The 16,168-nt window shown below is 39.1% G+C and overlaps 1 protein-coding gene across 3 annotated transcripts in view; it reads right to left on the bottom strand.

Annotated features, from left to right (window-relative positions):
• The window catches only part of TBX15 (T-box transcription factor 15), a 105,113-nt gene that overhangs the window by 50,996 nt on the left and 37,949 nt on the right, over positions 1 to 16,168 (bottom strand). The window contains exon 1 of one of the 3 annotated variants that reach the window (XM_010357546.2): positions 11,420 to 11,665. The exons of the other annotated variants lie outside the window; for them this stretch is intronic. The gene's annotated coding sequence lies outside the window, so the exon portion shown is untranslated. Of the gene's footprint in view, positions 1 to 11,419; positions 11,666 to 16,168 lie in introns of those variants that run through there. 3 annotated transcript variants of the gene reach the window in all.

The following is a 16,168-nucleotide window of genomic DNA, read 5'->3' as shown; positions in this document are numbered from 1 at the left end:
ACTCTGACAAGTGACTTTTCAATGGTGTCAAGGGTCAGAGCTTTTTGAGCATCAGTCCTTGGCACTAGTAAGATGGAAAAAGAACAGGACAGAATGCCAAATCATGCTGCTGCCAACCTCACTTACCTGCAGCAGGTTTGCAGCCCTGTGAAAAATACATCTCATGGTTCCTTTACTTTTCTTTCCTTTTGTCACTGACTTTTTTCTCTTGCAACCCCAGGCGGCATCTCTGGCAAGAATATCTAACAGCTGTGTCAAAGCCCACAGAGAATAAAGTGTCCACAGGAAGAAAAGCGTCATTTCTCTCTATCTCCCCAATTCCTCACCTGTCACTTGTGAAGATATTCAGGTTGTTAAAGAACCAAACCAAACTTCTAAATAAACGGGAAGTTTCTGACCAAAAACTTCAGTTTACCCATAATCACTACTGTAGTCACTTCATTATCCCTCCTCCTCTGCTCCCTCCAACAAAAAACAACTATAAAGTTTTATAACTAGGTTTTACATGTCTAAGCACATAATTTTATACCTAGGACTAAACAGCAGCTATTTTTTGGTCTTCTCCAAGCACTGAAAAGTAGAACTACTTATCTAAGATGACAGCTGTTGCTGAGTGACAAATCTATATCCTAGCCTGATTCTATACGCCTTTCAGTGGCAGACCCATTATATCATCACACACTCGGCCAAACACACATAGATCTGAGACATAGATTCCCAAATCCTATTTTGTTTCCTGGATATTTTAAGAGCTCCTCACTTCTCATGAATAGTGTAAATTTTTCAAAAAATTCCTCAAAACAAGATTTTTAAAAATACATTATTGTCCTAGCTTTGGAAGTGAAGAGCTATGAAATCCACCATAAAGTGCCACAATTACAAAAAAATGAAAACATACACCTTAAGTAGGACCCAGCAGAAATTTTGAACATACGATTTCTCCAATGTATGTTTAGGAAGTGGGAAAGGGAAGGAAAGGTATCACTACACTAAGAGATAAGTATTTAATGGTAGCTAAATTGAGGTTGAGATTGGAATTGGGACTACAGCTAGAGAATTATGAAATAAGAGACTCTACCCTTATGTCATCTGGAACAAAACAGGGACTCAAAATGTAACATCAAATGAATTAATGAATAACCTTAGACATGCCATTTAACCACAGCGGGGCCTAAGTCCTCAATGTGCAATGAGAAAGAATGAACTTAAGGATTCCACCTCTAATGACCAGTATGTAAGAATCCTCCCCAGTGCAAGTGCTAACCCAGGTAACCTCAATTAGAAACATCAAATTTAAAATTCTTTGAACAAGACGAGTTAAATAAGGAAAAAGACTGGGGGCTCAGATTCACATTACCATAGGAGTTAAATAATTGAGTGGGTATTCTATAAGAGTTTATAGCTTCAATCAAATCAATCAATAAGCACCTATCAGCATATGGCCTTAGATGAAGTACCATGCAGATAATTAGAAACAGAATCCAAGACCTTAAGAAATTTCCCAGTCAGTGTTGATTAATTATGTGTTTATTGAGTGCTTACTATGTGCCCAGCTCTGTGCTAGATTCTGGGAAATAACGAAGTACACAATGGGAGCCCTCTTCAAGTACAGTACAGTGGAGACTAGGAGCATTCAAAAATAATCAGAGAGCAACACAAATAACTGCCACACAGTTTTCCTGTCCCAGACGTCTCTTAGAAGTCCAGAAGAGAAAGAGATCCAAGAGGGCAAGAATACTCCTGGGGAACCCAGGGTTAATAGAAAGGAAATGGGCAAGTCTGTGGAGGCATAGGCAGTATTTGTCCATGGAGAGGATTTCAAAGACATTTATTTAATTGGAAATACCCTGAACTTCTGGATTTTCACTCTCTCACAAAATAGGATCCAGTGACTTTTATATCAAGAATGTAAGCAACAGCACACATGTGCAATAACATGAATGCACATGCAATCTTCTATTCTCAATTGTTTCTTAAATATTATAGTCTTAAAATAAAGTTACTGTTACTTTTATAGAGGCTTTATTTAAAAGGCTTAATGAAGAGTTAGGGCCACCTGTGGGGTAAGCAACCCTACAAAACCCTTAAAATAGTAACCTCAGAGTCAAGATTAACAGGCTAGGTAAAAATAAAATTTAATCTTTTGTAAAATACATTTCTAAATCACAGTTACAGAAAATATTTTGGCTAACCAGATCAAAATTTTTAACTGTTAATTAGGATGTATAATCAAGTTATCTAAGTCATGAAGAAACACACGGCTGGTTATTTTAATCAAATTAAATCATCCATTTAGAAATATAATCAGTCAGTCCCTCAAAGATCAAAAAAAACCTCTGTGTTTTCAAGTTCATTTATTCTTGGCAATTTGTGACTTCCTGTCCACAAAAAATAACTATTAGGAACTCATATGAATGATGCACGACTTCTTGGCTATCAGATACTGTCAGAATAATATTTCAACAGAAGTTTAAGTAAATCAGGAACATAAAATGTTACACATAACCAAGGCAGCTAAAGAAGAAAACTTAAGTAACCTGCGCCAAGCCAGTTACAAATCACTGGAGAACATTTTGTGACTCACAGAGCCAAAGCAAAATATCCATTCTCATCCCCCAAAAAAATCCTTTAAAAAGAGATTTTAACCATCATTTTACTTTCTATCTCTGACCTATTTCACTTTGATAAAATGCATACTGTAACACTAAGTTCCCACAGAAAGCTGAGTTTAGCTTAGAGTAAGTTCAATTCTCATTCTAGCAATAGTAATAAAATAACTTTTAATTTATATTTTACACATTACCTAATATTGTATTCCCATTGATAAGGTAGACATAGCATGTATTTTTATGTCTATTTTGTGGACAAGGACATTGAAATAAGAGAAATTGAAAACTAACATGTACTAGAATGTAGGTCTTCTCCATCCTGATCCAACAGTCAGATCTTCCCAAAAGCATACTAGGTTCAACCCAGCCAAAACAGCTGGTAATTCTGTAACACCCCTTAACTATTTTAACCATCCTCACAATTAAGGTGGCTTAAATATGTTTGATTTTGGCCAAGTCACATGACTATTCTGGTCCCCAATTTCCTTAATCTTTATGGCACAGCACATGCACATTTAATTAGAAGTGCTATAAAGTTCCTTTTAACTCAAATGTTTAATGGGTGGATTAGTAGTACAGCTTAGAGACCACCAAGTCTAACAAAAGCAAACCAACTACAATAGGTTTATTTGTTTACCATATATAGAAAATGCCTAAATTGCATACACTTTTATTCTAATAAAAACTTAATATCAAAATTAGACATTTTAAAAGCATATTTTACAGTCCTGGCATCTCCACTTAACAGTTAATTTTGAGGAATTATTAGTTACTACAGTGAACAAAGCACATATACTCCTGTGGCTCTGCTACTGATCAGCAGTGGGATCTTTAAAGTTTCTTTGGTTCACTTGGCCTCAGTTTCCTTATCTTTACCATGGGGGTGGGAGTATAAGATACCTTTCTGCTAAAAAAAATAGTTATATATTTATGATAAAGCATAGTGTAATGGTTCTATTGATAATAATATTATTGACTTTGGACAGGGAGATGACTATAAGCTCACAAGAACTAACACAAAGAGTTAATGGCCAACATTATTTGAGCTCTTACTATTTGTCAGGCACTCTGCCAAGACTGTACATGCATAACATCACTTAGTACAGGCAAGCCTAAGAGTTATTATTATTATCTCCATTTTATACATTATTGATGCCAGAGTCCAGGTTACATCCATTCTATTGCCTAAGGATTTCCAGCACAGAAGACTACATTTAATTTCATTTTTATGTCACCAAATATTTCTGCTTTGCCTTGACTAGATTACATATTAATGGGCCAAGACAAATAAAACAGGTTCTTGCTCTGAAGGAGCTCACAATTTGGTAGAAAGGACATGGAAACTGTTAAAGAAGGCTGACTGTGAAAGGTACTCCAGCAGAGGTGGCGAAAAGTGTTGAGGAGCTTCAAAGTGGAAGCAAGTCAACGATAAGATGATTGAGAAGACTTTATGAGCTAACATTTGAATATGGTCTTGAAATAGAAATTTGAAACCAACAAGCAACAAAATGATACGGAAAGAATTTCAGATAGTGGGAATAACAATGATTAAGGATTTGGAGTTGTAGAGAATTACAAACAAACTGGTATGTCAGAGTTTAGATTATGTAAAGGGAGAGGGGAGGTAAGATAAATGATGAAGATGGAAGGTCAGGTTCAACTCAACTAAATGACTGCATATTGAACATTTACTATGTGCCAGTCACTCTTCTAAACTCTTGGGACGTCAGGGAACAAACAAAAATTTATTGCCGAGGATCTTGGGTGTCAGGATATGGAGTTTAGACTTTATCATCTACATACTAAAGTTTTCTTTTACTTGCAGGTGGTAATAGTTCTGTCTTCTATTCAGACCATGAATTCCATAAGCTCAGTTTAATGCTTTGCCACATCTCCTGTGTGAATGATGCAACATAGCCTGGTTTCTATGTGAAATGTGTAAGCTGGCTGTAGAGTCAGATAAGAGATGTAGAATGCTCTGAGATTAGATGCACAGTGTCACTTCTGTAAGACTGGAGCTCAGCTGTCATATTTTCCCCAAGGAAGAAAATAGTTTGAAACAATTAAAGGAGAAAAACCCAACCCAGATGATAGACAATTCATCTTACTTTCTTTTCTGCCAAATACTGGTACACAACCACATTGAATAGTGTTTCCTATCTGATATTGGTAGGACAGCCACTTCTTGATCTAGTTTATAAATCCCAAAGTCTGTAAAACCAAAACTCTCATAACTATTTCAGTGCTCCCATTCATAGAAGGGCAGATACCAGAACCTTAAAACCCAGGCAGCCCTCTCTGTACCAGAAGCAAGTAAGTTCCTATTTCCAGAGGACCTCTGCAGTGGAAATTGGTTGTGGGCTATCACATTTTATCAGGTAGCTTAGAGAATGCTGGTGATGAAACTTTTCATAGAGTAACTCTAAATATGGCAGAAGCGGAGCATTTGGCACTGACCTGAGTACGAACTGAGCCCAAATTTGATACTCAGTCCAGAGCTTCAAGGGAATGAACTATAACCCGGGTTGGATTAAACTAAAATTATGATGATAGCAAACACTCAAATGAGCCTGTTAGATGGCTTTAGTAATGGAATGGTGTCTCTGAGCTCTCCATGCCCTCCAAGTTCTATTTGGGAAAAGGGAGTAACCCGAAGCCTGCAATTCCCATGCCAATGAGCCAATTAAGGAGACTAAGGGCACATCATATCTCACCAGCTGCCTACAGCACTCTCCACTTAACAAGCAGCACCTCTCTCAGCGATACATAGAACCATAGCAAGGACTCAAAGTCATCCCTGAGATCAAAGCCTTTGAGAGAGTCTTTGCAAAGAAGTGGTAGTAGTAATTTTTTATATCTATTTCTTGGTGAGCCGGCAAAGTCTCAATGCCATTAAAGGTTCAACCTCTCTTTTAAGTTACTTGAAAAAGCTTCAGATTGCTCTCCACAGTGCCTGGACTAATTTGCATTCCCACAAAAAGTGTATAAGTATTTCTTTTTCTCCACAGCCTTGCTAGCATTTGTTGTTTTTTTCTCTTTTTAATAATAGCCATTCTGACTGGTGTGAAATAGTACCTCATTGTGATTTTGATTTGCATTTCTCTGTTGATTAGTGATGCTCAGGATTTTTGCTATGTTTATTGTCCACTTGTATGTCTTCTTCTGAGCAGCGTCTGTTCATGTCCTTTGCCCATTTTTAATGGGGTTGTTTTTTGCTTATTGATTTAAGTTCCTTATAGATTCTGTATATTAGGCATTTAACCAAAAAGACACTGCATTTGTGTGTTTATTGCTGTACTATTCAAAATAGCAAAGGCATGGCATCAACCCAGGTGCCTATCAATAGTAGATTGGAAAAAGAAAATGTAATATATATATACCATGGCATACTATGCGACCATAAAAAAGAATGAAATTATGTCCTTTGCAGCAACATGGATGCAGCTGGAGGCCATAATCCTAAGTGAATTAACACAGGAGCAGGCCAGGCCTAGAGGCTCATGCCTATAATCTTAGCACTTTGGAAAGCTGACGCAGGCAGATCGCTTGAGCCCAGGAGTTTGAGACCAGCCTGGGCAACATGGCAAAGCCCTATCCCTACTAAAAATTCAACAATTAGCCAAGCATGATGGCACGTGCCTGTAGTCCCAGCTACTTGGAAGACTGAGATGGGAGGATCACCTGAGCCTGGGAAGGTCGAGACTGTGGTCAGCTGTGATGGCATCACTGTACTCCAGCCTGGGCAACAGAATGAGATCTAGCCTCAAAATAAATAAATAAATAAATAAAAAACAGGAACAGAAAACCAATTATCTCATGTTCTTTTATAAGTGAGAGCTAAACATTTAGCACACATGGATATAAATATGGGAACAACAGACACTGAAGACTGCTACATGGTGGAAGAGGGAGGCATGGGTTGAAAAAGTACCTGTAGAATACTGTGCTCACTGCCTGGGTGATGGGATTCGTACCCTAAACCTCAGCATCACACAATATTCCCATGTAACAAACCTGCACAGGTATCCTCTAGATCTAAAACAAAAGTTAAAATTGTTTAAAGTTGAAATTTCAAATAAAAGATGAAATTATTAAAAACTTTAGTGATCCAGCATGCTTTAAAGCTGGAAATGAACAAAAAGGAAGAGAAGTAGCAAGTACTGTATTAGGCACTTTATATACATTATTATCTCACACAATTTTCACAGAAACCTTTAAAGTAGGCATTACTGCTGCCATTTTATATATAAGAAAACTGAGGCATGACATGACTAAAAGATTTCTCTCACAGTATATAAATGAGAGGTGTCAGAGTGGGAATTGAATTAGTCTGACACTAGAGTTGATGCTCTTTTCACTATACTCTGTGGCCCATTTTTCAGAACTAGAACTGCAGAGTTGTGCATATCCTGCTCTGGACTCAGAAATGCAGAGTTAATGCTCAGGCTGCTCAATCAGAAGTTAGCTCTATGGAAATTAAAACTGTCGGTTTTTTGAGAAGGCAAAATTCAAACGAAGGTCTGATGGGAATTTTCCCCTGTCAGTACAAGGGCAGTTATATTCAGGAATATTTTAGCTCTCTTCATCAATTTAACGTTATTAATAAGCAAGTACAAGTATAAAAGGCCTCTTTTGCTGTATTTCACTTCCTATCCCCAATCCAACCTAGGTAAAAGATCCAAATGTGATAGACACTGAAGATCACTGTCCATGTCAAATCACCCTTTTGCTTTAGCCTAGACCAATAAGTAAAACATAACAAGGTACTTGGAAAATGTTTGGACTTTGAGAAATTTTAATGGAAGCATTGAAAGACAGAAGGCAACTGAAGTGGGTCCCACTTGTGCAGAATTTGGTTTATTTAGGCTTAACTCAAGTCAGAGTGCAGGACCCAAAAGTTTTTGATGGTCCTAAGTGGATATCTATGCTTGAAGAGAATTCAGCTGATAATAATGTATGTGAAAGCACATCATAAACAATAAAGTGTCAAATTAACATATAAGATTCTATGCCAATGACCAAGCGTATCAGAAAGACAAAAATAAATAAATAAATAAATAAAGAAAGAAAGAACAAATATGGGTACTGAATTTTCTAAAACAGTCCTAATTTCAAATATTTTATTTTATTCTTCCCACAAGATTAATGTTTATGAGACCAACTTTTGGTTTAGAAAATATTCCTGATGAACACACAGACAGTGCATAAATGGAATAATCAAAAATTGGCCACCAGTCACATGGAAATGTTCAACCTAAGTATCCCTTGCACCAAAGGTCCTTCAAAAGTTCATTCTGATAAACTGGGTGGTCTTCAAGATTTACCAGTCAATTTCAGGTGAGCGGCTATCAACACAGGCCCCTTCCTAAGGCTCTTGGCATTTTTCCTGGGTGAAGCAATACATTATCTCATCCTCAAGTCAATGTTTATTTGCTCTTTGCAACCACTACTTCCAACCTCCCACCACCACCTCCGACACCAGCCACTGTCATAGCACCATTATATAGCTGCCATAGTGATCTTTTAATTTCTGTGATGTGAAAAGTGGGCCTTTCTCCCAAGGCCCTACAAGCATTTGCTGTATACTTTGTTAGAATGTTCCCATTGAGCACCAATAAATAAACAAATTCATGATGATGCACTAAAGGTGAAGAACTAAGCGGCCAATTTCTAAACAAGTGTAATTTAACTATGACTTCTGGAGAGAGTGCCCCTGAAGGTGGCAGTTTCAAAGATATAAGTAGGATAAACATTTGAGTACAGCCAGGAATGCCCTTCAGATGATCCCAGGAGACCATCAACTACTCCAAGTTTAAAATCTACTCAACTCACCATGCAAACACAGAAAACCATCCTGTTTAGTAAATATAACATGGCTGACAACAATGTAACAACCTCTTCAGTAATCAAAATTCATCCATTCAATGAATCATTCATTTGTTCAGCAACTAATATTCATTTTCTAGACTGGGCCTGGCAATGTACTAGGTGCTATTAGGGGCACAAAATTGAATAAGAGATGATCCATGTCCTCAGTAGCTTATACAATCATTTAGGGAGAGAGGATATGTCCATAAATAAGTCTAATAAAAGTAGAATAGTCAAAATCCACCATAGCAGACAGCATGCTGGGGCTTAGGATCCAAAAGACTGAGTTCTTGAGCTCATCTCTCCTCTTTCCAACCATCTAACCTTAAGCAAGTCACTTAACTTCTTAAGCCTTTGTTTTATCATTTGTAAAATGAGGATATCATTTGTATCTACTTTGCGAAACTTTTATGAACTATTAACAAGGTGCCTATGTATGTGTATTTGCACTAATACTTTATCAACAAAAAAGATCCAGACATATGAATGCTAATTTTCAGGTACTATTATCTAAGAGAAATAAGAACAAAATCCTATGGGAGTTTAGAGGTGAGAGAAATCTCTCCCAGTCCAGGGATTTTTTCTGGGCCTAATGAAGATACATCTGTGAGATGCAAAGGCAGAAATGGGGGAGAAAGAGAGGGGTCTTCTAGGAAAAGGGAATTTTCTGGCAGAGGCATGGCAATAAAATCGACCAAACGTATTTAGAGAGCAGCAGTCTATGTCATTCTGACCACATCAGTGTTATTCCTCTTGTATCCTCAGCACCTGGAACAGTGTCTGGCACCTATTATGCACTCAATAAAATGTTTTTGTTGAATGAATTAATGAATGAAATGCTGTAGGTTTAGCAAAGTAAGAGAAGAGATATAGCCAGAGAAGATCTGGGAGGGTAGGCTGGAGCCAGATGAAGAATCTTGAATGCTATTCTTCTCATCTTCTTCCAGGAGACAAATATATCCCTAGTAATGAGGTGTCTTAATTGCATGATATGTTCCCAATGAAATCCCTATTAAATCCCAGGGTCACCTCCTGACATTATAACCTGAACTACTGGAATCCTACCAGCTTTTCCTTGCATGACTGTGAGCTGTGTCAAACTGATTGGCGAGGTCTGACCCGAAATCTTTCAGGGGTTTCCACTGAGTTCAAAGAGTTCAGTCACTTCTGTGAGTAGCAGTCAGTCAAACACCTAGAAAATACTCAGATACTAACTCTCCTCCACATTACCCTAAGAAGAGAAGGTGCTTACAGTCATGAGGATAAAATAAGGAAAGGATCAAGTTCTTCTACAAATGCTAGAGCTAGTAATGCTAAGGGAGAGGTAGTGAGACAGAGACACCCTTCTCCTTCAGGGACAGAATGACTGCTGTGCTCACCAGGTCCCCTACACATCCAGTGTCTCTGTTGTCTGCAATGAAGTGGGGTTTCCAGAGTTGCTGAGAAGTAAGGGAAAAGATTACAAACCTCCTTTAGAATTCCACAGACCCAGATTATGACTGGGCAAGCTACTTAACCTTTCTGAGCCAATTTCTTCATCTAAAATGGAGATAGTGGATACCATGTGTCTCAGTGAAGCCCCTGGCGCACAGTAGGAATATACTTAATATAAATGCTTTCCATCATTTGGAACAGAAAATGACCATATGGGTTAAGTCTTTTCCCAGTCACTTCCCTGTCCCTATCAGAGAGGCAGAAAGAAGACTTTCAAATGAATAAATGTGAACCTCACTAAAGAAAATGTAAAATATAGAGTGGGAAAAGATCACTTGATGAAGAAAATATTTCAGGGTCTAGAGCAAAACTATCAAAATTGAACGGTGTTAGGAGAAATGGTGGAAAGGCAGAAAAAGGGAAAAGCAGAAGAAACAATGAAAATGCCGTGTAAGGAACCCTGCTTTTGTGTGGGTCTGCTTGAGTGATGCTCTCTTGGTCCACAATGCCTGGCACAATATCTGAGAAGGAAAGTGATAAGGTCTAAAAGAAGAGAGAAAAACGTAGACCACTAAGAAAAGAGGTATATTGGGTTTTCAGTAAGGAAAATGGGCCAGGGAGCAAACTCTCACCTTGAACAGAGAAGAAGAGAGAGCAATTGAGGCTGAAGAAGCTGCTCAAAGGCATTGTTTCATGAGAGGTGGAAAGGATAGGGCAGAGCTTGGAAGCTGCAGGAAGCCCTGACTCCAGATGGACAGCCTTGTCAGAAACACTCACCTGGCTCAGGATAAGGAAAACACACTGGGAAGGCAGAAAAAATATCTAGTACCTAGGTGAGGCTCCCAGGGAGCATGAGCAGGAGGCCTGAAATGTAGGCATTTTAACCCTATTTTGAGACTTCTACAAGGGAATACGCCCACTGTCACCCACCCAGAAGTATCAGAGAGAACAAATTGACCCAAGTCTCTCCCATTTCAAAACTTCACCTCATCCACCATCCCACACTACCTTCAGAAACCCTAAAATCAAATGCTTTGATGGCAGAAAGAAATTCACTTTCGGGGCACAAGGAAATCATTGAGAATGAAATCACTGAGTGTCTTTATATTTACATCTCAACAAACCCAGATTAAGATGCTTGCAAAACTTAGAATCTCACCCTCACATCCCAAGCTCCCAGACCCTCCAGGAAAAGTCTTCCTCCCAAGTCTCTCCTGTCTTTCTTTTTCCTCTAAAGTTCTTCCCAAAGGGGAATGAGTCATCAAAGGATGCTAACCCCAGGGTGGATTTTTTATGATGGCCAAGAAAAGGAGGGTGGGGTGAGGTAAGCAATTGCCCTACTCTGTCTTCTGTGTAGAAGGCTGATTTGGGAATCGCAAAGTGAACATGTTATTCTTAACTCCATTCCCGACTCCTTGAGTCATTCTGACCATGTCACTTAATTCCACTCATTCCATGGTCAACACCCTGTCTTCAGCAAGCCTCTGTTTTTCCCCAGGCCTACCTACCTTGAAGGGTCAGAATGACCCTTGAAGAGACAGTGTCCTTCAAGTGTGTCAGCAATTCAGAAACGGACAGCTTCCAAAATAGCTGGTGTGCTGTTGAGTGTCTGTTGCCTTCTGAAAGAGTGGCAGTGTCGCCGAGACAGCAGGATTTCCTTGCCAAAGTTGCTCCTACCCTCCTCCCCACAAGACTCTGCCCTGCCTCTCCCTGTCCCTGCCTAGGAAGACTTTGAGTCCAGGGGCCATGGCATTTAAGCACTGTCAGAGTTCCCACTTCAATTCCCACAGTGGTGCCAGTTCAGCATCTGTCATGATGACCCAGCCTGAACTGTATTTAGAAGCTTGGACATGGCACCATGTTCCAGCCCATCTCAGAGTGACAGGAGATTTCCTGGGCACCTGGGCTTGCGATTCAAGCACTCCTCCTCCCAGGGAATGGGGGTCAAAATGACTTTCCTCTGATGTTCTGTTTCCTTCTTAGGATGGCGTCCTTCTGTTGGAGGCCTCTTCTCAGAGTCAATCTCCATCAATGCTATTACACAATGCTGTTTAAAAATCCATACTTTTTATAAAGTTTGCAATACATAGCAGGGGAAAGAGAGGAGAATAGGAAAGTCAATCAGAAAATGAGTTTAGTACTCTGTTCATGGACTATTCTTACAAAGATAAATTTCCCAGAAAACATAGCCTGGGAGTATTCAGAACCTACCAGATAATGCCGGTGAATTGAGAGAGCCTATTTCACAACTAAGTGGGACAGTGTATAAGAATTCATTTCATCTTCTTGGCAGCAATTATGCCAGTCTTTCAAGCAGCATACTAGAGTCCCCCCAAAATTGTAAGTTAATTCTGGTTAGTGGTTAAAAATTAAGTCCATTTATTTACATATTCACATTAATCTCCACCCACACAGGCAGACTGATAATTGTGTAACACTAATCAGGTGGGCTATTAGTTTTGAGGGTTACTGCACACAGAGCAGGTCTAGGTCCTCAATCTGGTAGATCACAGGAGAAAGAATGGCTTTTTCTCAATTCACCCCAACTCTCTACCCCACTTTCCCTAACCAGAGTTCCCTGGAGACACCCTGTCATTTAAAAGGCATCAGTGTTTGGTCTCTCCCATTCCTGGGCAAGAACCCAACACTCAGAGAATGTGGTTTTAGGATCATGGCATCTAATCCATTCAAGGATTATTTTCCCCCCCTACTGTTCAGATGGGTGTGTTAATCATCACCTCTCTTTGTTCTGTAATAAATTCAACCCTGGCTAATTCCAAACCTCTATGCATCACTGGAGTTTAAAGATGGCATTTTGACAGGTCAGATATTCAGAGTCAATGGACCACCAACCAGTCAAAAATCTTTAAGTACTTTTAGGAACATGTGGAAGTAATTTTTTCCAAGAATTTACAAGTCTGGAGGATGAGATCTTATTGATGGTGTATGAGCTGTTGCATATATTAAAGTATTACTTTATATACCATATTCTACATATAATCAACATTGATTTACGAGTGAAGGCAGATTTTCTTTTTTATACCAAGTACTACATGAGTGTTATCAAATGCAAATTATAATAAAGTATACAATATATTAGCATCTTTTAAAAAATAAGACTAGAGTAAAACTATAAGTGAATGTGCGATGAGTACACGTTTGAAATGCAAATGTTATAGGCTAGGAAATTCCATAGATATCAGATTATTTTATATGACACTTGCTATACATGTACATTTTAACTACAGCCATAGAGATGAATCTTTTTATAAAGAAAAAATATGTATAAAACACTGACTTTCAATTATTTAAATGAAGAGGTTATTAACCTAAAGTCAATGGACAGGCTTTGGAGGTTTACAAGTCACCTAAAATGGTAAGTTACATTTGCAAAAGCTTGTGTGCTTTTCTGGGGCGAGGATGTATGGGATTTATGAGATTCTCAAAGGAATCTATGACTTTAAAAGGCCTTAAGGACTACACTGGTTTGAAAGGTTTTCTTCAAGTGTAATAAACATCCAACTTTCCAAGCTCTCTTCCGCTGTAACAAAATGCATTTTCCCTCAGCCAGATACTTACAATGAAAGAAAGCTTCAAAAGAATATGGCACAGAATACTAATGCTGCATCTTAATAAAATATATTTTCATCTGTATTATGAAGATGAAGGGGTTGTGTTTCTCTGTGTAGTAGTGAGTATTAAAATGACCACCTGAGACCATCTTACTTTCTCTGTATGGTTCCTTATTTTCCATTGATCTTTATTTCAACCACACATACACATATGTATAAGTTGGATAAATTATAATCCACATTCATCTACTTACTTGGGGAAAGCAGATGAATTGTAAATTATTTTTGAGTGAATGAAAACATGGCTTTTCCTTTGGCCTTGCTGCTTTTACTCTGGTTCTCTTTTCCGCTGTCTCCCAGGAAAACATTAGTGGCACAGGAACCCCAAGCTCACCAGGTTCTTTCTCTTTATGTGTGCCAAAAGTCTGCACAGCAAGTCTGCTGTTGTGGGACTTGCACTCCCATCTCCTCACTGGGGATGTGCTCTTAGTCAATGGTCCCTGTATCTCAGAAGAAATTCCTCCACCTCATGTCCTCTAAGGCAATGTCTGCATCTGGCAGTGGGGTTGAGAGGCAGCTCCCCAGGGGAAGCTGGACACAGTGAGTCAGTGAGGCTGCCCCCGGTAGGCCTGCCAAGGCTTTCCTAAAGGCCATGGCAACAGAACCTGCCCATGAGAAGAACATTTTGGTGAGCTCAGTTTGTTTGCTACCAAGAACCTCCTTGTCCTCACAGCTAAACATCTATTTTTACCACACTGTGACACTGAAAACTCTCTGCTGTCATTAAAGTGAATAGTAAACACAGTCAACTCTGCATTATTTGTCATTTTATGGTGAAAGGAACTCTGGGTTCAGAATCAGAAGGTAGGAGTGTTAGTCCTGGCTTGGAATCAGAAAGCAGGAGTGTGAGTCCTGATTCTGACTCCACCTAGAGATATGATCTTGAGGAGCCATTTAACCCTGTGGCACCTCAGTTGACACATCTGTGAAAAGTGGAGAAGGAAACCTACTACTTACCCAACTCAATGAGGCACCAGCAAAATAAAATAGTGCAGAGGAAAGCACTTTGTAAATTATAAAGTGCCTTATAAAATGTAAGTTATCATTACTACATTTAATCATCTACCCTGCAGAGATTTCTCAGTGTGCTCTAAATACCATGCTTAATCTATACTTGCTAAATCCATGCAGTGCCCATTAGAGATGAGGAAACTGAGACTCGGTGAAGCAAAGTGGTGAAGTGAGAAGACCTGTTTGCTGAGACCCTGGGTTGTCTCCTCAATCTTGTCCCTGTCTCCCCCAGCAGCAGTACTTCACTTACTCTTGCTCAGCAACCTTTGCCTCATTTTTAAAATGGAGACTTTAACTGCTTGCTCCTATGAGACAAAGATCTAAACAAAATGACCTCCCCAGCATCTTGTTCCATGATCTGTGATTCTGCAAGATGTGAGCAAGGTCATGAGTTATCTTGTGGTGCGGGGAAACTAGCAGCTAAGTGTGCTGACCAATGGACCCCATTTGTTCCTTTGGTTTCTGAAGCATAGCACCTGGCCATCTCCCCAGTGGTGACTCTATGAAGAATCACAGTACAGTCAGGGTCTCTATCATGCTAAGTGCCTTTTCCTATACTCTGATTCTCTGTTAAGAAACATATGTAGCAACTTTTCACTAATCAAGCAAAATAACCCATTTTATAATGGGGGGAGGCAGATAACATCTTTAAAAGGTCAGTTTACAGTCCACACCAAGAGATTAGCTCTATAATATATCCTCTTATACAGAGGCCACTAGGCTGCAGGATAATTAGTATAGACAAATTGCTCTAATTATTTTCAGCAAAAGAAGGCTTTGCTCAATCCAATGGCAAAATGTTCCAGGGACTGACCCTATGGGATTCCGAGACCAGCAGCAGAGCAGGCCTTCTGCTCCCTCTTAAAACAAAAGCTAGTCCCAAAGAAACCTCAGGTTTCACATAAAGTTGTGCAACTTCTCTAGGGTCCAACCTGCCTGTCTCTTTTCCCCTCTGGGCCCCAGTGCTGTTCTTCTCTCAAAACATACCTCACTTTGCCTTTACCTCACAGAGTCACTGTGGTGGCAGGACTCAATGTTTACAACTGTTTTTCAACTCCACAAAGAAACAATTAATGAAAGATGTTGCTATTGATTCTCATTTCTCAAAATGATCTTCTGAAACATGCTGCTTGTTGCCTCAGAGGAAGTGACTTTCCTTCCCTCTACAAAGACCCTACCATGGTTTGAGTTGTGATTACACATCTTAATTCAGTTCGCACAAGATAAATATTACTATTTAGAGATAAATGTTCTGCTAACCCAGCCCCTAGAACTCAGTACCAGATTGAATACTGATGTCTTTCATGAACACAGGAGTAGGGAATAGCAGCATATGCATTACATATTTATTATCATATTATTTCTAAGGTCTCTACTGGGATGCTGCTGTGCATGAATTGTCACAATACCCTTCTTACCTGCTTTCAGGAAATAAAAGCTATTGTGTCATTGTTCATCTTTTATGTTATTCTTTCCAAGTGGCCCAGATTTTCCAGAGGCATCTGAGAGGCCACTAATCTCTCCCCTTTAGAAATAAGGTCATCATGTTAGCAAACTTCCTCTGCTCTGACACAGTTGTGGTTTTAATGGAGAACTAATGTCTTCATCAGTATC

The sequence above is a fragment of the Rhinopithecus roxellana genome, chromosome 8 (genome assembly GCF_007565055.1).
Source record: "Rhinopithecus roxellana isolate Shanxi Qingling chromosome 8, ASM756505v1, whole genome shotgun sequence".
In the NCBI taxonomy this organism is placed as follows: Eukaryota; Metazoa; Chordata; class Mammalia; order Primates; family Cercopithecidae; genus Rhinopithecus; species Rhinopithecus roxellana.
This window is presented reverse-complemented; position numbering and strand designations above follow the sequence as displayed.